This window comes from Hyla sarda, unplaced genomic scaffold, assembly GCF_029499605.1.
Source record: "Hyla sarda isolate aHylSar1 unplaced genomic scaffold, aHylSar1.hap1 scaffold_643, whole genome shotgun sequence".
In the NCBI taxonomy this organism is placed as follows: Eukaryota; Metazoa; Chordata; class Amphibia; order Anura; family Hylidae; genus Hyla; species Hyla sarda.
Window position 1 is genome coordinate 29,206 of NW_026610658.1, and position 20,770 is coordinate 49,975.

At 46.5% G+C, this 20,770-nt stretch overlaps 6 non-coding genes and 2 pseudogenes across 6 annotated transcripts; all 8 read left to right on the top strand.

Moving 5' to 3' along the window:
- Window positions 1-1,255: 1,255 nt before the first annotated feature.
- Window positions 1,256-1,381, top strand: LOC130342177 (U2 spliceosomal RNA; annotated as a pseudogene).
- A 5,803-nt stretch (window positions 1,382-7,184) lies between these two features.
- On the top strand, window positions 7,185-7,375 carry LOC130342167 (U2 spliceosomal RNA). The gene has a single exon (XR_008881866.1). It is a non-coding gene; the product is annotated as a U2 spliceosomal RNA (small nuclear RNA).
- A 2,106-nt stretch (window positions 7,376-9,481) lies between these two features.
- On the top strand, window positions 9,482-9,672 carry LOC130342235 (U2 spliceosomal RNA). Its single transcript, XR_008881918.1, has one exon. It is a non-coding gene; the product is annotated as a U2 spliceosomal RNA (small nuclear RNA).
- Window positions 9,673-11,763: 2,091 nt separating this feature from the next.
- LOC130342179 (U2 spliceosomal RNA) lies at window positions 11,764-11,954 on the top strand. Its single transcript, XR_008881873.1, has one exon. It is a non-coding gene; the product is annotated as a U2 spliceosomal RNA (small nuclear RNA).
- A 2,091-nt stretch (window positions 11,955-14,045) lies between these two features.
- On the top strand, window positions 14,046-14,205 carry LOC130342180 (U2 spliceosomal RNA; annotated as a pseudogene).
- A 694-nt stretch (window positions 14,206-14,899) lies between these two features.
- Window positions 14,900-15,085, top strand: LOC130342174 (U2 spliceosomal RNA). Its single transcript, XR_008881871.1, has one exon. It is a non-coding gene; the product is annotated as a U2 spliceosomal RNA (small nuclear RNA).
- A 2,086-nt stretch (window positions 15,086-17,171) lies between these two features.
- Window positions 17,172-17,362, top strand: LOC130342188 (U2 spliceosomal RNA). The gene has a single exon (XR_008881875.1). It is a non-coding gene; the product is annotated as a U2 spliceosomal RNA (small nuclear RNA).
- Window positions 17,363-19,443: 2,081 nt separating this feature from the next.
- LOC130342228 (U2 spliceosomal RNA) lies at window positions 19,444-19,634 on the top strand. The gene has a single exon (XR_008881912.1). It is a non-coding gene; the product is annotated as a U2 spliceosomal RNA (small nuclear RNA).
- The last annotated feature ends 1,136 nt before the right edge of the window (window positions 19,635-20,770 follow it).

A 20,770-nucleotide genomic window follows, 5' to 3' on the forward strand; every position in this document is an offset into this window, starting at 1 on the left:
AGCACCTATGTATAATGTTGTAAAAATGCTCTAGAAGCTAAAGTCGCAGAAATGTCACACATATTTGGCCTGCAACTTTCTGTGCGACAAATTCAGACAGGAAAAATCAGTATAAATCCTTAGAAAATTATCCCCCAGTGTCTCCATCTGCTGGCGGTATTGAATAAGCATTGCTGCACTGATGGGGTATGCATTAGACGAAAAAAAAGAAGAAAAAGAAGAATAATACGCCCAGAAAAGAGGCGAAAAGGAGAAAAACGTTAAAAAACGTGAAAAAAAAGTAAGAGGAAGAGAAGGGAAAAAAAGGTGGAAATGGGTTTAAAAGTGATTTCGGCGGAGAAATATATATATATATATATATATATATATATATATATATACGCGCACACACACACATATATATATAAACGTATTCTCCGTTGAGATATTGCAGCCGCTGCTGTGTCCAGGCCCAGGAGCCTTAGCACTGTGCTGTGATGTCACTCAATACCACTGACATCACTAGGTGTAAACAACATCTCTCCTTTGCTGTGTATGTGACTATGGAGCTGTTTGGTGATGTCGTCTATTATGGCCTTCATAGAAGCAACAGGAGATTGTTGCATCCATCTAGAACCCTCAGAACTACAGTGCTATGATGTCACTCACTTCCACAGGCCTTGCAGAGTGTAAACAACAACAACCCAGCTTTGTTGTGTATGTAACCATAGGGATTTGTGATGTCACCTAGAACCTTCACAGCAGCGACAGCTTTATGAGGAGCATCAGCACTGCTCTGCCTGAGCAGAACCATCACCGCCATAGGTTGTCAAATAACCCGGGTTTAACCCACACAGGTAAGTCCAATGGGGTGCAGGCATGTCCTCTATGCTTGCAGCTTCCCGTGGGTGTTGGTTTGATACCGTTTGGGGACAGCCAAGGAGGCATCTGCAGGCAACAAAGGTAGGTGTGTGCTTGTGTGTGTGTTTCCTATGCAGATCCTAAGCCCAGTGTCACATGCAAGTAGGAGGAGTAAGAAGGGTTCCTGGCAAATCTGGGTTATGGATTGCATTTAAAAAGGCCCCGTGGGAGTGCAATGGGCCCCTGTCTTGCTGCTTAGCAATAATGGTATGGGTTTAGGTTCTGCTGTGTGTACTGGTGGTTGACTGCCCCCCAGCCCAGAGTGTGCATGGAAAATTGTCTGGCAGCCTCCCTGACAGCAAGCAGTGATAGTGCCCATGAAGGGCACCTTGTTGGGCCCGCCCCTTTCATGGTTATCGCTTCTCGGCCTTTTGGCTAAGATCAAGTGTAGTATCTGTTCTTATCAGTTTAATATCTGATACGTAGAATGCCCTTCTGGGGGGCGTGTCCTGCAGTGCATGGCGGCGGTCGCATAAACCTTGTGCTCCGCTGCAGCCCAGGCCTAATAGCGGCTACACAGCATTGATCCTGAGCATATCGCTACGGCAATTGTGCCCACCGGTACCTGAACTATCGGGGCACCTGATGATGACCCGGAGGCGAGGGAAAAAGAGCCCACTGAAGCTCACGGCGTTCTTTCCTGCTGCAGAGGCCTCACAAGATGGCGCGGCTCAGTGCGGGTCAGCGTCTCCGGCTACTGGAAGTGCCTCACCAGCGTCTTCATCCTCTCAGACGGGCTGCGCCCTGGAGGCTTCTCCTTCAACTCCTCCGATTCTCCTGACAGGCTGGTCGCCTTCGGTGCAGCAGGACCCGCAGGTACCGTTTTCCCCGATCTCCTCCAAGCCACTGGGAGCGGGGACCCTGCATACTAGAGGCCCAGGAGGCCCTGATGGGAGCTCTCCATCGGCGCCCCTAACTGAACCTATTATGAGGGGGCTTCTCGCTGAGTTACATACCTCCATTCAGGGAGACATTAAGGCAGCCGTGTCCAATATACAGCATGAGATCTCCTCTCTTGGACACCGCACATCGCACATTGAGAACAAGATGGCGGAACTCACCTCTTCTCATAATGAAGTAGTGGACTTAGCTAATGGCCTGGAGGATGAGGTTGCCGCTCTTCAACTTAAGATAGCTGATATGGAGGACAGGTCTCGCCGAAACAATTTAAGGGTGAGAGGGGTGCCGGAGTCTGTGAAAACGGAGGACCTCAACACCTTCCTAACGGATTATTTTGCATTGTTGCTGCCTCAGGCTTCCACCCTAGATCTGCTAATGGACAGAGTCCACAGGCTTCCTAAGCCCAAAACCCTACCTGCTGCTACACCAAGGGATGTGATTCTGCGCCTTCACTTTTACCATATTAAGGAGCAATTGATGTTGGTGGCGCGCTCCTCACCCTCCCTACCAGATGGGTATTCGGGACTCCAACTTTTCACGGATCTCTCTGCTGCCACTCTAGCCAGGAGACGTGAGTTCAGTACAGGGACTAAAGCTCTCAGAGAAAAAGGGATCCCTTATAAATGGGGATTCCCTGTGAAATTGATTATCACCAATAAGGGGTCCAAACATGTGGTCTCTTCCCCGGAGACCCTTTTGCAACTGTGTGCGGAATGGAACTTGCCTGTTGATCTGACTGCTCAGAGGTCCCTGGACATACCACATGCTGCAAAGATAGCTGAGGAATGGAAGGTTGTCTCCCACCGCAAGAAAAAAATCAAGACATGAACTGTTCCTCTGCCTTTAGACAGGCCTGTCCGACTTGTCTCACTGGCTTGCGACTGGGGTATCCTTCCCCATCTTTTGGGTTACTTATCCTCTTAGTGCTCTGGATACTTTTCCTGAATGTTTAAACATTCGGCCTAACTGCAGTCGAATGTACTTACCTACCCCCATTAAGACCTACCACATGGTCTTTACTACTGCTTGCTCAATTTATTTGTTCTTTGTTGTTCGTTCTGTTTACTTGTTTTCTGTCCCGTTGGTCCTCCATCACTCACTTTCTCTGATAATGGATATGAGAGGCTCCTCTTGCGAGCTGCTAAGTGTAGATGTATCCTCTTCGACGGGAGTACCTGCTCCTTTTCAGTTTACTGTGCTAATGGTTCTGCTTTGCGTTGATGTATACTTTAACTATGGTTATTAAGGTTGTGTCTATGAATGTGCGGGGTCTTAACTCACCGTATAAAAGGTCTCTGGTGTGGAAGGAGGCTAGACGCCTAGCGGCCGATGTCCTCTGTATACAAGAATCCCATTTATTAGCCCTAGATGCCCATAGACTCCAAAATAAGAGATATCCACATATCTATCAAGCGCATGCTGTTCACAAAAAAGGAGGAGTGGCGATTGCATTTAAGAACACCCTGACGGTTACTGTCCAGCACTCTGTGATAGATGATAGAGGTCGTTTTATAATTATTGTGTGCTTACTAAACAATGTTCAATATACCTTAGGCTCCTTATATGCGCCTAATGCGAAACAGTGTACCTTCCTCAGGGCATTCTTGCGTAAATTGGAGTCCTTGAGAAAGGGACACTGCCTACTGCTAGGAGATTTTAATATGACCATGTGGCCTAGTGTAGATTCTACTTCGCCCAGTTTGAAAAAAGAACCCACAGGTTTCTTCACTAGTGTGTCCCAAAATGACCTATATGATGTTTGGCGTATATCCCACCCCACGGAAAGGGACTTCACCTTCTTTTCTCATGTGCATAAGATATACACCAGAATAGATTACGCCCTTACCTCCCACTCTCTCCTATCATTGGTTTCAGAGGCCCGAATTATGCCCATAGAATGGTCGGACCATTCCCCCATAAGCGTAACCATTAAAGAATCGCATAGCACCCGCCCGACCTAAATTTGGAGACTTAACCCACTAATACTCCATAATCCTGAATACTCTGAAGCGACCAAGTTGGCGGTTGATGCCTACTTCCGCATTAATGATACTGGTGATGTCACAGACCCCATGCTTTGGTGTGCGTTTAAGGCTACAATTAGGGGTCACTTTATTAGTCAAACAGCCTATGACAGGAAGCTCCGCCAGACCAAAACTCTAGAACTCCAACAGCGCCTTGCGGAATTACATAGGCGCAATAAGACCTCGTGCTCTCCATCACTAATAGGAGAAATTTCTCAGGTTAGTGCTACCCTACACTCCCTCTCTTTACACAGCTATGAGATGGCACTGAGAAGGCTCAAAATGACATGGTATTGGCAGGGTAATAGATCTGGCTCTATACTGGCTAAACAACTTAAAAAACGTCAGGATAAGGAGAGAATCCCCTTCCTTACTAAATCTGATGGTTCTATAGTTACTGACCCTCAAAGTATAGCCAATTGTTTTGCAGATTTTTATAGTAAATTGTACAATCTTCAACATGACATTGCTACTCCACAGCCTGATGAAGCAGTTATCTCTTCTTTTCTGTCCTCTATGTCCCTCCCCTCTCTGTCCGCGGACCAAGCATCTGATCTTTGCTCTCCCTTCTCCACAGAAGAAATTCTTGAATGTGTGCGTTCCCTCAAGCCCTCGAAGTCACCTGGCCCTGATGGTATTACAAATGAATTTTATAAGCGATTTGGCCCTTCCGTAGCTCCCTTTTTGACCAGAGCCTTTAACCGTATTAAGGAGAACGGTGTGCCCCCTAAGGAGATGTTGGATGCTCTGGTCATTACCATACCTAAACCTGGTAAGCCACTGGACTCTACCCTAAATTACAGACCAATCTCTCTCCTAAATAGTGATATTAAATTGTATGCCCTGGCTCTTGCTGCCAGGTTGAATAGGGTTTTGCCGGACCTAATTCACAGGGACCAGGTTGGCTTCGTCAAGGGTCGTCAAACGGTGGATGGTACGAGACGCTTTCTCGACATCATCACAAAAGCGCATTCCGATCGGACGCCTTCTCTCTTGCTATCCCTTGATGCGGAGAAGGCGTTCGATCGAGTGCACTGGGGATATTTGCGAAGTGTGCTGCGTAAGTTTGGTTTTCCCCACTCTTTGGAATCCGCCATTATGGCACTATATACGCTCCCATCTGCTAGAATTTACACGATGGGTACCCTTTCTAATAGTTTCTCACTTAGCAATGGGACTAGACAGGGGTGCCCACTGTCCCCCCTTATATTTACCTTAGTTATGGAGCCGCTTGCTCAATCCATCAGGGACTCCCCAGACATTGCGGGCATTCAAATAGGTAAAGTAGACCACAGGATTGGCTTGTTTGCCGACGATGTTATCATTAGTCTCTCCAACCCCCTGAGTTCTTTAGGCCCAGTTATGGACATTATTGATGCCTTTAGTCGAGTTAGCTTTTATAAGATTAACCCCACAAAGTCGTGTATCTTACCATTGCAGATACCCACTGAGCAACAGCGAGTACTACAAGCTAAATATCCCTTTCAATGGGTCACTGACCAGATTCCTTACCTAGGCATAGTCCTTACTGCGTTGCCTGATAAGACAATTGCTTCTAATTTTGCTGTTATGCGGTCCCTGCTTACCAAAGAAATTGATCACTTCTCCAGGCTTCCTGTCTCATGGGCGGGACGTGTTGCCACTGCTAAGATGATGCTGCTCCCTAAAATTTTATATTTTTTTAGATGCCTGCCGATGATAGTGCCCGCCTTCTTCCTCTCACAACTACAGAGAATGCTCTTACGATTTATTTGGGATGGTAAGCATCCTAGGGTTGGTGCGAATATATTGTATCGCCCTGTGCATGAGGGGGGTATGGGGGTGCCGAACCTTAAAATGTACTATCACGCTGTTCTACTCGATCAGCTTAAAAAATGGTGGTGGCAGGACGCTCCCCCCCTGTGGGTAGATATTGAAGCTGCTGTCCTCAATGTTTCTAATTTTAATAACTTTCTCTGGGCATTGCGCTTTAACCCTACCTTTGCTCCCTCTTCTCCTTTCTCTACTATTGCGGCTGCTATCAGGTTGTGGAGTAAGGTGGCGCGAATTAAAAGTCTTTGTCCACCTAGAGTGAAGGATATCCCTTTAGCTGCTATAGGAGACTATATTCTAGATATAGATTTTAAGCCCTGGATAGATGCGGGCATCCTCACTGTGGCATTGATTAGCGATGCTAATGGGTTGATGCCTTTCACTGATATTGTACGCATGTTCTCTATATCACAGAAAGACTTTTACAAATATTTGAGGCTTAGACATTTTTTGAGGTCTCTCCCTTGGGATAGCTCTCGGCCTCGCACTGCGTATGAACATCATTTCCTGTGCAGGGACTCCTTTACTAGGGGTATCTCCCTTGCTTATGTAGCTTTGACTGAGGAGGAGGGGGAAATGGACAGTACGTTTAAGTCCAGATGGGAGGAGGACCTGGCGCGCAGATTCACGGCTGAGCAGTGGAGCTGTGTCTTTGACATGCACAAAAAATATTCTAAATGTGTTAATCATTTCGAAGCTTCTAGGAAGCTCCTATACCGATGGTACTACACGCCGGTTCGTCTGGCTAAAATATACCCTACCACCTCCCCAGTGTGTTGGAGATGTAACCGGGAAAGTGGTACCTTGCTACACGTGTGGTGGACTTGCCCGTTAATTGCACCTCTTTGGACCGAAATTAAGAAGTTATTGGACAACCTAGTGGACTGCCCCTTCTCATGGGGCCCAGAGAGTGCACTACTATTCCTGTCCCTAGAACAAGTTCCCCCGCATTATATGACCATTTTATATCATATTCTGATAGTTGTGAGGGCTCACATTGCTCGGAGGTGGAAGTCGACTGAGGTGCCGGGTCTTCCTGCCATTCTGGCGGAGGTGCATAGTAACCTCGTGTTGGAGGGATTGATAGCGAAGAGGTGTGGGGCTTCTAATAGCCATATAGCTACTCTGTCCCAGTGGACGGACAGTTGTTCGACCTCAATTAGGGTCGTAGATTAGCTAATCGTATATGCACGATGTATCTCACTCTGATATGTGTATTATGATATGTGTATTATGATTATGATTGTATTGGTGGTCTCTCATTCCTTGTTTTATACATTATATATTGAGGACCTTACTGTTGTTCTTGTTATATGAAAATTTATAAATAAAGTTTAAAAAAAAAAAAAAAGGCCCCGTGGGAGTGCAATGGGCCCCTGTCTTGCTGCTTAGCAATAATGGTATGGGTTTAGGTTCTGCTGTGTGTACTGGTGGTTGACTGCCCCCCAGCCCAGAGTGTGCATGGAAAATTGTCTGGCAGCCTCCCTGACAGCAAGCAGTGATAGTGCCCATGAAGGGCACCTTGTTGGGCCCGCCCCTTTCACGGTTATCGCTTCTCGGCCTTTTGGCTAAGATCAAGTGTAGTATCTGTTCTTATCAGTTTAATATCTGATACGTCCCCTATCTGGGGACCATATATTAAATGGATTTTTGAGAACGGGGGCCGATTTCGAAGCTTGCTTCCGTCGCCCTATGCATTGACCCGATATGGCAGTATCTTCGGGTACAGTGCACCACCCCCTTACAGGGTTAAAAAGAAAGATTCCTACTTTCATTGCTACCTGCTTGCTGGCTAGCCAGCTAGCCAGCCCTGTGGGCCTTGCTGCTGCTGCAGCCAAAAAACAAAAGGTGGTGCTGCTGCTGCTTCTGCTGCTTCTGCTTCTGCTTGTGTCTGGCCGCTGTTGGAGCGTCCAGGCACAGGACTTCTGCTGCTGCTGACTAAATGGCCTCCTTAATTGGATCATTTGAGTAGCCAGCACACCTGTGCAGGTAGGGCATGACATGATAGGCAGCTGCCTTGATAGCGGGTGGGTGCTGAATGTTCCTAATTGACAAAATAAGATTAATGCTTATGAAGAAATATAAAATCTCATCCCTTCCCCAATATCGCGCCACACCCCTACCCCTTAATTCCCTGGTTGAACTTGATGGACATATGTCTTTTTTCGACCGTACTAACTATGTAACTATGTAACATAACATGGGGGGGGGGGGGGGTCTCCTGGCTGTTCACACAGGTGTGTCATTGCTGTACATTGACCATGCATTGCTTCTGTGGTATTGCAAAGGCAAAGACAAATGCTTCCAGCCATCCATTGCACTAATGGATTGGTCATCAGCTGGCTGTCTATGTCCCGCATCAATATAGACCAAAGTACAGAGGGTTAGGCTATGCTATTGTGCACCTACCTGATGCATCAGAAGGTGCGAGGCCCTTGCTAAATTCTGTGCACAGACTTTGAGATCTATACTTTAGACTGTATCTAAACCTGCTCCAACATGGACTGACATTCTGGCCTACTTTCAGCCGATGCGACTTGTCTGTCGCTGAACAGTCGCTTTTTATGTATTCAGCACCTATGTATAATGTTGTAAAAATGCTCTAGAAGCTAAAGTCGCAGAAATGTCACACATATTTGGCCTGCAACTTTCTGTGCGACAAATTCAGACAGGAAAAATCAGTATAAATCCTTAGAAAATTATCCCCCAGTGTCTCCATCTGCTGGCGGTATTGAATAAGCATTGCTGCACTGATGGGGTATGCATTAGACGAAAAAAAAGAAGAAAAAGAAGAATAATACGCCCAGAAAAGAGGCGAAAAGGAGAAAAACGTAAAAAAACGTGAAAAAAAAGTAAGAGGAAGAGAAGGGAAAAAAAGGTGGAAATGGGTTTAAAAGTGATTTCGGCGGAGAAATATATATATATATATATATATATATATATATATATATATATATATATATATATATATACGCGCACACACACACATATATATAAACGTATTCTCCGTTGAGATATTGCAGCCGCTGCTGTGTCCAGGCCCAGGAGCCTTAGCACTGTGCTGTGATGTCACTCAATACCACTGACATCACTAGGTGTAAACAACATCTCTCCTTTGCTGTGTATGTGACTATGGAGCTGTTTGGTGATGTCGTCTATTATGGCCTTCATAGAAGCAACAGGAGATTGTTGCATCCATCTAGAACCCTCAGAACTACAGTGCTATGATGTCACTCACTTCCACAGGCCTTGCAGAGTGTAAACAACAACAACCCAGCTTTGTTGTGTATGTAACCATAGGGATTTGTGATGTCACCTAGAACCTTCACAGCAGCGACAGCTTTATGAGGAGCATCAGCACTGCTCTGCCTGAGCAGAACCATCACCGCCATAGGTTGTCAAATAACCCGGGTTTAACCCACACAGGTAAGTCCAATGGGGTGCAGGCATGTCCTCTATGCTTACAGCTTCCCGTGGGTGTTGGTTTGATACCGTTTGGGGACAGCCAAGGAGGCATCTGCAGGCAACAAAGGTAGGTGTGTGCTTGTGTGTGTGTTTCCTATGCAGATCCTAAGCCCAGTGTCACATGCAAGTAGGAGGAGTAAGAAGGGTTCCTGGCAAATCCGGGTTATGGATTGCATTTAAAAAGGCCCCGTGGGAGTGCAATGGGCCCCTGTCTTGCTGCTTAGCAATAATGGTATGGGTTTAGGTTCTGCTGTGTGTACTGGTGGTTGACTGCCCCCCAGCCCAGAGTGTGCATGGAAAATTGTCTGGCAGCCTCCCTGACAGCAAGCAGTGATAGTGCCCATGAAGGGCACCTTGTTGGGCCCGCCCCTTTCACGGTTATCGCTTCTCGGCCTTTTGGCTAAGATCAAGTGTAGTATCTGTCCTTATCAGTTTAATATCTGATACGTCCCCTATCTGGGCACCATATATTAAATGGATTTTTGAGAACGGGGGCCGATTTCGAAGCTTGCTTCCGTCGCCCTATGCATTGACCCGATATGGCAGTATCTTCGGGTACAGTGCACCACCCCCTTACAGGGTTAAAAAGAAAGATTCCTACTTTCATTGCTACCTGCTTGCTGGCTAGCCAGCTAGCCAGCCCTGTGGGCCTTGCTGCTGCTGCAGCCAAAAAACAAAAGGTGGTGCTGCTGCTGCTTCTGCTGCTTCTGCTTCTGCTTGTGTCTGGCCGCTGTTGGAGCGTCCAGGCACAGGACTTCTGCTGCTGCTGACTAAATGGCCTCCTTAATTGGATCATTTGAGTAGCCAGCACACCTGTGCAGGTAGGGCATGACATGATAGGCAGCTGCCTTGATAGCGGGTGGGTGCTGAATGTTCCTAATTGACAAAATAAGATTAATGCTTATGAAGAAATATAAAATCTCATCCCTTCCCCAATATCGCGCCACACCCCTACCCCTTAATTCCCTGGTTGAACTTGATGGACATATGTCTTTTTTCGACCGTACTAACTATGTAACTATGTAACATAACATGGGGGGGGGGGGGGGGGGTCTCCTGGCTGTTCACACAGGTGTGTCATTGCTGTACATTGACCATGCATTGCTTCTGTGGTATTGCAAAGGCAAAGACAAATGCTTCCAGCCATCCATTGCACTAATGGATTGGTCATCAGCTGGCTGTCTATGTCCCGCATCAATATAGACCAAAGTACAGAGGGTTAGGCTATGCTATTGTGCACCTACCTGATGCATCAGAAGGTGCGAGGCCCTTGCTAAATTCTGTGCACAGACTTTGAGATCTATACTTTAGACTGTATCTAAACCTGCTCCAACATGGACTGACATTCTGGCCTACTTTCAGCCGATGCGACTTGTCTGTCGCTGAACAGTTGCTTTTTATGTATTCAGCACCTATGTATAATGTTGTAAAAATGCTCTAGAAGCTAAAGTCGCAGAAATGTCACACATATTTGGCCTGCAACTTTCTGTGCGACAAATTCAGACAGGAAAAATCAGTATAAATCCTTAGAAAATTATCCCCCAGTGTCTCCATCTGCTGGCGGTATTGAATAAGCATTGCTGCACTGATGGGGTATGCATTAGACGAAAAAAAAGAAGAAAAAGAAGAATAATACGCCCAGAAAAGAGGCGAAAAGGAGAAAAACGTAAAAAAACGTGAAAAAAAAGTAAGAGGAAGAGAAGGGAAAAAAAGGTGGAAATGGGTTTAAAAGTGATTTCGGCGGAGAAATATATATATATATATATATATATATATATATATATATATACGCGCACACACACACATATATATAAACGTATTCTCCGTTGAGATATTGCAGCCGCTGCTGTGTCCAGGCCCAGGAGCCTTAGCACTGTGCTGTGATGTCACTCAATACCACTGACATCACTAGGTGTAAACAACATCTCTCCTTTGCTGTGTATGTGACTATGGAGTTGTTTGGTGATGTCGTCTATTATGGCCTTCATAGAAGCAACAGGAGATTGTTGCATCCATCTAGAACCCTCAGAACTACAGAGCTATGATGTCACTCACTTCCACAGGCCTTGCAGAGTGTAAACAACAACAACCCAGCTTTGTTGTGTATGTAACCATAGGGATTTGTGATGTCACCTAGAACCTTCACAGCAGCGACAGCTTTATGAGGAGCATCAGCACTGCTCTGCCTGAGCAGAACCATCACCGCCATAGGTTGTCAAATAACCCGGGTTTAACCCACACAGGTAAGTCCAATGGGGTGCAGGCATGTCCTCTATGCTTACAGCTTCCCGTGGGTGTTGGTTTGATACCGTTTGGGGACAGCCAAGGAGGCATCTGCAGGCAACAAAGGTAGGTGTGTGCTTGTGTGTGTGTTTCCTATGCAGATCCTAAGCCCAGTGTCACATGCAAGTAGGAGGAGTAAGAAGGGTTCCTGGCAAATCCGGGTTATGGATTGCATTTAAAAAGGCCCCGTGGGAGTGCAATGGGCCCCTGTCTTGCTGCTTAGCAATAATGGTATGGGTTTAGGTTCTGCTGTGTGTACTGGTGGTTGACTGCCCCCCAGCCCAGAGTGTGCATGGAAAATTGTCTGGCAGCCTCCCTGACAGCAAGCAGTGATAGTGCCCATGAAGGGCACCTTGTTGGGCCCGCCCCTTTCACGGTTATCGCTTCTCGGCCTTTTGGCTAAGATCAAGTGTAGTATCTGTTCTTATCAGTTTAATATCTGATACGTCCCCTATCTGGGGACCATATATTAAATGGATTTTTGAGAACGGGGGCCGATTTCGAAGCTTGCTTCCGTCGCCCTATGCATTGACCCGATATGGCAGTATCTTCGGGTACAGTGCACCACCCCCTTACAGGGTTAAAAAGAAAGATTCCTACTTTCATTGCTACCTGCTTGCTGGCTAGCCAGCTAGCCAGCCCTGTGGGCCTTGCTGCTGCTGCAGCCAAAAAACAAAAGGTGGTGCTGCTGCTTCTGCTGCTTCTGCTTCTGCTTGTGTCTGGCCGCTGTTGGAGCGTCCAGGCACAGGACTTCTGCTGCTGCTGACTAAATGGCCTCCTTAATTGGATCATTTGAGTAGCCAGCACACCTGTGCAGGTAGGGCATGACATGATAGGCAGCTGCCTTGATAGCGGGTGGGTGCTGAATGTTCCTAATTGACAAAATAAGATTAATGCTTATGAAGAAATATAAAATCTCATCCCTTCCCCAATATCGCGCCACACCCCTACCCCTTAATTCCCTGGTTGAACTTGATGGACATATGTCTTTTTTCGACCGTACTAACTATGTAACTATGTAACATAACATGGGGGGGGGGGGGGTCTCCTGGCTGTTCACACAGGGTGTGTCATTGCTGTACATTGACCATGCATTGCTTCTGTGGTATTGCAAAGGCAAAGACAAATGCTTCCAGCCATCCATTGCACTAATGGATTGGTCATCAGCTGGCTGTCTATGTCCCGCATCAATATAGACCAAAGTACAGAGGGTTAGGCTATGCTATTGTGCACCTACCTGATGCATCAGAAGGTGCGAGGCCCTTGCTAAATTCTGTGCACAGACTTTGAGATCTATACTTTAGACTGTATCTAAACCTGCTCCAACATGGACTGACATTCTGGCCTACTTTCAGCCGATGCGACTTGTCTGTCGCTGAACAGTCGCTTTTTATGTATTCAGCACCTATGTATAATGTTGTAAAAATGCTCTAGAAGCTAAAGTCGCAGAAATGTCACACATATTTGGCCTGCAACTTTCTGTGCGACAAATTCAGACAGGAAAAATCAGTATAAATCCTTAGAAAATTATCCCCCAGTGTCTCCATCTGCTGGCGGTATTGAATAAGCATTGCTGCACTGATGGGGTATGCATTAGACGAAAAAAAAGAAGAAAAAGAAGAATAATACGCCCAGAAAAGAGGCGAAAAGGAGAAAAACGTAAAAAAACGTGAAAAAAAAGTAAGAGGAAGAGAAGGGAAAAAAAGGTGGAAATGGGTTTAAAAGTGATTTTGGCGGAGAAATATATATATATATATATATATATATATATATATATATATATATACGCGCACACACACACTATATATAAACGTATTCTCCGTTGAGATATTGCAGCCGCTGCTGTGTCCAGGCCCAGGAGCCTTAGCACTGTGCTGTGATGTCACTCAATACCACTGACATCACTAGGTGTAAACAACATCTCTCTTTTGCTGTGTATGTGACTATGGAGCTGTTTGGTGATGTCGTCTATTATGGCCTTCATAGAAGCAACAGGAGATTGTTGCATCCATCTAGAACCCTCAGAACTACAGTGCTATGATGTCACTCACTTCCACAGGCCTTGCAGAGTGTAAACAACAACAACCCAGCTTTGTTGTGTATGTAACCATAGGGATTTGTGATGTCACCTAGAACCTTCACAGCAGCGACAGCTTTATGAGGAGCATCAGCACTGCTCTGCCTGAGCAGAACCATCACCGCCATAGGTTGTCAAATAACCCGGGTTTAACCCACACAGGTAAGTCCAATGGGGTGCAGGCATGTCCTCTATGCTTACAGCTTCCCGTGGGTGTTGGTTTGATACCGTTTGGGGACAGCCAAGGAGGCATCTGCAGGCAACAAAGGTAGGTGTGTGCTTGTGTGTGTGTTTCCTATGCAGATCCTAAGCCCAGTGTCACATGCAAGTAGGAGGAGTAAGAAGGGTTCCTGGCAAATCCGGGTTATGGATTGCATTTAAAAAGGCCCCGTGGGAGTGCAATGGGCCCCTGTCTTGCTGCTTAGCAATAATGGTATGGGTTTAGGTTCTGCTGTGTGTACTGGTGGTTGACTGCCCCCCAGCCCAGAGTGTGCATGGAAAAAAATTGTCTGGCAGCCTCCCTGACAGCAAGCAGTGATAGTGCCCATGAAGGGCACCTTGTTGGGCCCGCCCCTTTCACGGTTATCGCTTCTCGGCCTTTTGGCTAAGATCAAGTGTAGTATCTGTTCTTATCAGTTTTCATGCTGGTGGGGATGGGTGCTGCATGGAGGATGCAGGTGTACCAGGGCTTTCCGGGGCTGGTTCTGAGGAATCAGCTCGACGGCTGCCCCGATGTGACCTGTTCCCTCCGGGTCTCGCCATGAGGCTGAGAGGGTCTAGAGCCGAGGTACTTTTGTGCCTCGGGGAGTGGTGACCCCGAGGTGCCGAAACTCACTGGGAGAATAGGCTCACTGAGTTGAAGCACGGGCACCATAATCTCTTCACCTTGTGGCACTCACCTCTTGATTCCCGGCCTTCTGGCTAGGATCAGAGAAATTTTTATAGATCCGGCCGGATGTCCGGGCAGTATATCTGCACACATTCACTTATTTATTTCTTTTTTGTCTCACTGTGTCACTTTTTGCGTGTTGTGTGTTCACAGGATTTGTCAGGATGCGGTAGCCCTTCTGGGTGTCCCTCCTGGCGGTCTAGGGGAGGTGTGTGTGGCCATTAGGTTCCGCACCTCCCTGCAAACACCCCGGGTACTCCTGCTTTGGCAGGGTACCTACCGTAATCGGCTCTGCGGGCAGATACCTTGGCCAACGCCAAGGGGGATGCCGGGAGCATTTGTGGTCCCCTAGTAGCTTCGGCGAAAAGGGACATCGAACCTGGAACCTCGCAGGTACCTTTTGGTCCGGAGGTGAAGGGTAAGGTTTGTTGGGGGGCCTCTCTCCTATCGGAGAAGGGCTTGCGATAGACCGCATCCTTTGTGCACGTTTTTTTTAGTGTAACACGTTTGCACTTTTTCTTGCACTTTGGGTGAATCGAAAGCACGTTCCTCGGCTTTAGATAAAAAAAAAAAAAAAAAAAATCTGTTCTTATCAGTTTAATATCTGATACGTCCCCTATCTGGGGACCATATATTAAATGGATTTTTGAGAACGGGGGCCGATTTCGAAGCTTGCTTCCGTCGCCCTATGCATTGACCCGATATGGCAGTATCTTCGGGTACAGTGCACCACCCCCTTACAGGGTTAAAAAGAAAGATTCCTACTTTCATTGCTACCTGCTTGCTGGCTAGCCAGCTAGCCAGCCCTGTGGGCCTTGCTGCTGCTGCAGCCAAAAAACAAAAGGTGGTGCTGCTGCTGCTTCTGCTGCTTCTGCTTCTGCTTGTGTCTGGCCGCTGTTGGAGCGTCCAGGCACAGGACTTCTGCTGCTGCTGACTAAATGGCCTCCTTAATTGGATCATTTGAATAGCCAGCACACCTGTGCAGGTAGGGCATGACATGATAGGCAGCTGCCTTGATAGCGGGTGGGTGCTGAATGTTCCTAATTGACAAAATAAGATTAATGCTTATGAAGAAATATAAAATCTCATCCCTTCCCCAATATCGCGCCACACCCCTACCCCTTAATTCCCTGGTTGAACTTGATGGACATATGTCTTTTTTCGACCGTACTAACTATGTAACTATGTAACATAACATGGGGGGGGGGGGGGTCTCCTGGCTGTTCACACAGGTGTGTCATTGCTGTACATTGACCATGCATTGCTTCTGTGGTATTGCAAAGGCAAAGACAAATGCTTCCAGCCATCCATTGCACTAATGGATTGGTCATCAGCTGGCTGTCTATGTCCCGCATCAATATAGACCAAAGTACAGAGGGTTAGGCTATGCTATTGTGCACCTACCTGATGCATCAGAAGGTGCGAGGCCCTTGCTAAATTCTGTGCACAGACTTTGAGATCTATACTTTAGACTGTATCTAAACCTGCTCCAACATGGACTGACATTCTGGCCTACTTTCAGCCGATGCGACTTGTCTGTCGCTGAACAGTCGCTTTTTATGTATTCAGCACCTATGTATAATGTTGTAAAAATGCTCTAGAAGCTAAAGTCGCAGAAATGTCACACATATTTGGCCTGCAACTTTCTGTGCGACAAATTCAGACAGGAAAAATCAGTATAAATCCTTAGAAAATTATCCCCCAGTGTCTCCATCTGCTGGCGGTATTGAATAAGCATTGCTGCACTGATGGGGTATGCATTAGACGAAAAAAAAGAAGAAAAAGAAGAATAATACGCCCAGAAAAGAGGCGAAAAGGAGAAAAACGTAAAAAAACGTGAAAAAAAAGTAAGAGGAAGAGAAGGGAAAAAAAGGTGGAAATGGGTTTAAAAGTGATTTCGGCGGAGAAATATATATATATATATATATATATATATATATATATATATACGCGCACACACACACATATATATAAACGTATTCTCCGTTGAGATATTGCAGCCGCTGCTGTGTCCAGGCCCAGGAGCCTTAGCACTGTGCTGTGATGTCACTCAATACCACTGACATCACTAGGTGTAAACAACATCTCTCCTTTGCTGTGTATGTGACTATGGAGCTGTTTGGTGATGTCGTCTATTATGGCCTTCATAGAAGCAACAGGAGATTGTTGCATCCATCTAGAACCCTCAGAACTACAGTGCTATGATGTCACTCACTTCCACAGGCCTTGCAGAGTGTAAACAACAACAACCCAGCTTTGTTGTATATGTAACCATAGGGATTGTGATGTCACCTAGAACCTTCACAGCAGCGACAGCTTTATGAGGAGCATCAGCACTGCTCTGCCTGAGCAGAACCATCACCGCCATAGGTTGTCAAATAACCCGGGTTTAACCCACACAGGTAAGTCCAATGGGGTGCAGGCATGTCCTCTATGCTTACAGCTTCCCGTGGGTGTTGGTTTGATACCGTTTGGGGACAGCCAAGGAGGCATCTGCAGGCAACAAAGGTAGGTGTGTGCTTGTGTGTGTGTTTCCTATGCAGATCCTAAGCCCAGTGTCACATGCAAGTAGGAGGAGTAAGAAGGGTTCCTGGCAAATCCGGGTTATGGATTGCATTTAAAAAGGCCCCGTGGGAGTGCAATGGGCCCCTGTCTTGCTGCTTAGCAATAATGGTATGGGTTTAGGTTCTGCTGTGTGTACTGGTGGTTGACTGCCCCCCAGCCCAGAGTGTGCATGGAAAATTGTCTGGCAGCCTCCCTGACAGCAAGCAGTGATAGTGCCCATGAAGGGCACCTTGTTGGGCCCGCCCCTTTCACGGTTATCGCTTCTCGGCCTTTTGGCTAAGATCAAGTGTAGTATCTGTTCTTATCAGTTTAATATCTGATACGTCCCCTATCTGGGGACCATATATTAAATGGATTTTTGAGAACGGGGGCCGATTTCGAAGCTTGCTTCCGTCGCCCTATGCATTGACCCGATATGGCAGTATCTTCGGGTACAGTGCACCACCCCCTTACAGGGTTAAAAAGAAAGATTCCTACTTTCATTGCTACCTGCTTGCTGGCTAGCCAGCTAGCCAGCCCTGTGGGCCTTGCTGCTGCTGCAGCCAAAAAACAAAAGGTGGTGCTGCTGCTGCTTCTGCTGCTTCTGCTTCTGCTTGTGTCTGGCCGCTGTTGGAGCGTCCAGGCACAGGACTTCTGCTGCTGCTGACTAAATGGCCTCCTTAATTGGATCATTTGAGTAGCCAGCACACCTGTGCAGGTACGGCATGACATGATAGGCAGCTGCCTTGATAGCGGGTGGGTGCTGAATGTTCCTAATTGACAAAATAAGATTAATGCTTATGAAGAAATATAAAATCTCATCCCTTCCCCAATATCGCGCCACACCCCTACCCCTTAATTCCCTGGTTGAACTTGATGGACATATGTCTTTTTTCGACCGTACTAACTATGTAACTATGTAACATAACATGGGGGGGGGGGGTCTCCTGGCTGTTCACACAGGTGTGTCATTGCTGTACATTGACCATGCATTGCTTCTGTGGTATTGCAAAGGCAAAGACAAATGCTTCCAGCCATCCATTGCACTAATGGATTGGTCATCAGCTGGCTGTCTATGTCCCGCATCAATATAGACCAAAGTACAGAGGGTTAGGCTATGCTATTGTGCACCTACCTGATGCATCAGAAGGTGCGAGGCCCTTGCTAAATTCTGTGCACAGACTTTGAGATCTATACTTTAGACTGTATCTAAACCTGCTCCAACATGGACTGACATTCTGGCCTACTTTCAGCCGATGCGACTTGTCTGTCGCTGAACAGTCGCTTTTTATGTATTCAGCACCTATGTATAATGTTGTAAAAATGCTCTAGAAGCTAAAGTCGCAGAAATGTCACACATATTTGGCCTGCAACTTTCTGTGCGACAAATTCAGACAGGAAAAATCAGTATAAATCCTTAGAAAATTATCCCCCAGTGTCTCCATCTGGTGGCGGTATTGAATAAGCATTGCTGCACTGATGGGGTATGCATTAGACGAAAAAAAAGAAGAAAAAGAAGAATAATACGCCCAGAAAAGAGGCGAAAAGGAGAAAAACGTAAAAAAACGTGAAAAAAAAGTAAGAGGAAGAGAAGGGAAAAAAAGGTGGAAATGGGTTTAAAAGTGATTTCGGCGGAGAAATATATATATATATATATATATATATATATATATATACGCGCACACACACACATATATATAAACGTATTCTCCGTTGAGATATTGCAGCCGCTGCTGTGTCCAGGCCCAGGAGCCTTAGCACTGTGCTGTGATGTCACTCAATACCACTGACATCACTAGGTGTAAACAACATCTCTCCTTTGCTGTGTATGTGACTATGGAGCTGTTTGGTGATGTCGTCTATTATGGCCTTCATAGAAGCAACAGGAGATTGTTGCATCCATCTAGAACCCTCAGAACTACAGTGCTATGATGTCACTCACTTCCACAGGCCTTGCAGAGTGTAAACAACAACAACCCAGCTTTGTTGTGTATGTAACCATAGGGATTTGTGATGTCACCTAGAACCTTCACAGCAGCGACAGCTTTATGAGGAGCATCAGCACTGCTCTGCCTGAGCAGAACCATCACCGCCATAGGTTGTCAAATAACCCGGGTTTAACCCACACAGGTAAGTCCAATGGGGTGCAGGCATGTCCTCTATGCTTACAGCTTCCCGTGGGTGTTGGTTTGATACCGTTTGGGGACAGCCAAGGAGGCATCTGCAGGCAACAAAGGTAGGTGTGTGCTTGTGTGTGTGTTTCCTATGCAGATCCTAAGCCCAGTGTCACATGCAAGTAGGAGGAGTAAGAAGGGTTCCTGGCAAATCCGGGTTATGGATTGCATTTAAAAAGGCCCCGTGGGAGTGCAATGGGCCCCTGTCTTGCTGCTTAGCAATAATGGTATGGGTTTAGGTTCTGCTGTGTGTACTGGTGGTTGACTGCCCCCCAGCCCAGAGTGTGCATGGAAAATTGTCTGGCAGCCTCCCTGACAGCAAGCAGTGATAGTGCCCATGAAGGGCACCTTGTTGGGCCCGCCCCTTTCACGGTTATCGCTTCTCGGCCTTTTGGCTAAGATCAAGTGTAATATCTGTTCTTATCAGTTTAATATCTGATACGTCCCCTATCTGGGGACCATATATTAAATGGATTTTTGAGAACGGGGGCCGATTTCGAAGCTTGCTTCCGTCGCCCTATGCATTGACCCGATATGGCAGTATCTTCGGGTACAGTGCACCACCCCCTTACAGGGTTAAAAAGAAAGATTCCTACTTTCATTGCTACCTGCTTGCTGGCTAGCCAGCTAGCCAGCCCTGTGGGCCTTGCTGCTGCTGCAGCCAAAAAACAAAAGGTGGTGCTGCTGCTGCTTCTGCTGCTTCTGCTTCTGCTTGTGTCTGGCCGCTGTTGGAGCGTCCAGGCACAGGACTTCTGCTGCTGCTGACTAAATGGCCTCCTTAATTGGATCATTTGAGTAGCCAGCACACCTGTGCAGGTAGGGCATGACATGATAGGCAGCTGCCTTGATAGCGGGTGGGTGCTGAATGTTCCTAATTGACAAAATAAGATTAATGCTTATGAAGAAATATAAAATCTCATCCCTTCCCCAATATCGCGCCACACCCCTACCCCTTAATTCCCTGGTTGAACTTGATGGACATATGTCTTTTTTCGACCGTACTAACTATGTAACTATGTAACATAACATGGGGGGGGGGGGTCTCCTGGCTGTTCACACAGGTGTGTCATTGCTGTACATTGACCATGCATTGCTTCTGTGGTATTGCAAAGGCAAAGACAAATGCTTCCAGCCATCCATTGCACTAATGGATTGGTCATCAGCTGGCTGTCTATGTCCCGCATCAATATAGACCAAAGTACAGAGGGTTAGGCTATGCTATTGTGCACCTACCTGATGCATCAGAAGGTGCGAGGCCCTTGCTAAATTCTGTGCACAGACTTTGAGATCTATACTTTAGACTGTATCTAAACCTGCTCCAACATGGACTGACATTCTGGCCTACTTTCAGCCGATGCGACTTGTCTGTCGCTGAACAGTCGCTTTTTATGTATTCAGCACCTATGTATAATGTTGTAAAAATGCTCTAGAAGCTAAAGTCGCAGAAATGTCACACATATTTGGCCTGCAACTTTCTGTGCGACAAATTCAGACAGGAAAAATCAGTATAAATCCTTAGAAAATTATCCCCCAGTGTCTCCATCTGCTGGCGGTATTGAATAAGCATTGCTGCACTGATGGGGTATGCATTAGACGAAAAAAAAGAAGAAAAAGAAGAATAATACGCCCAGAAAAGAGGCGAAAAGGAGAAAAACGTAAAAAAACGTGAAAAAAAAGTAAGAGGAAGAGAAGGGAAAAAAAG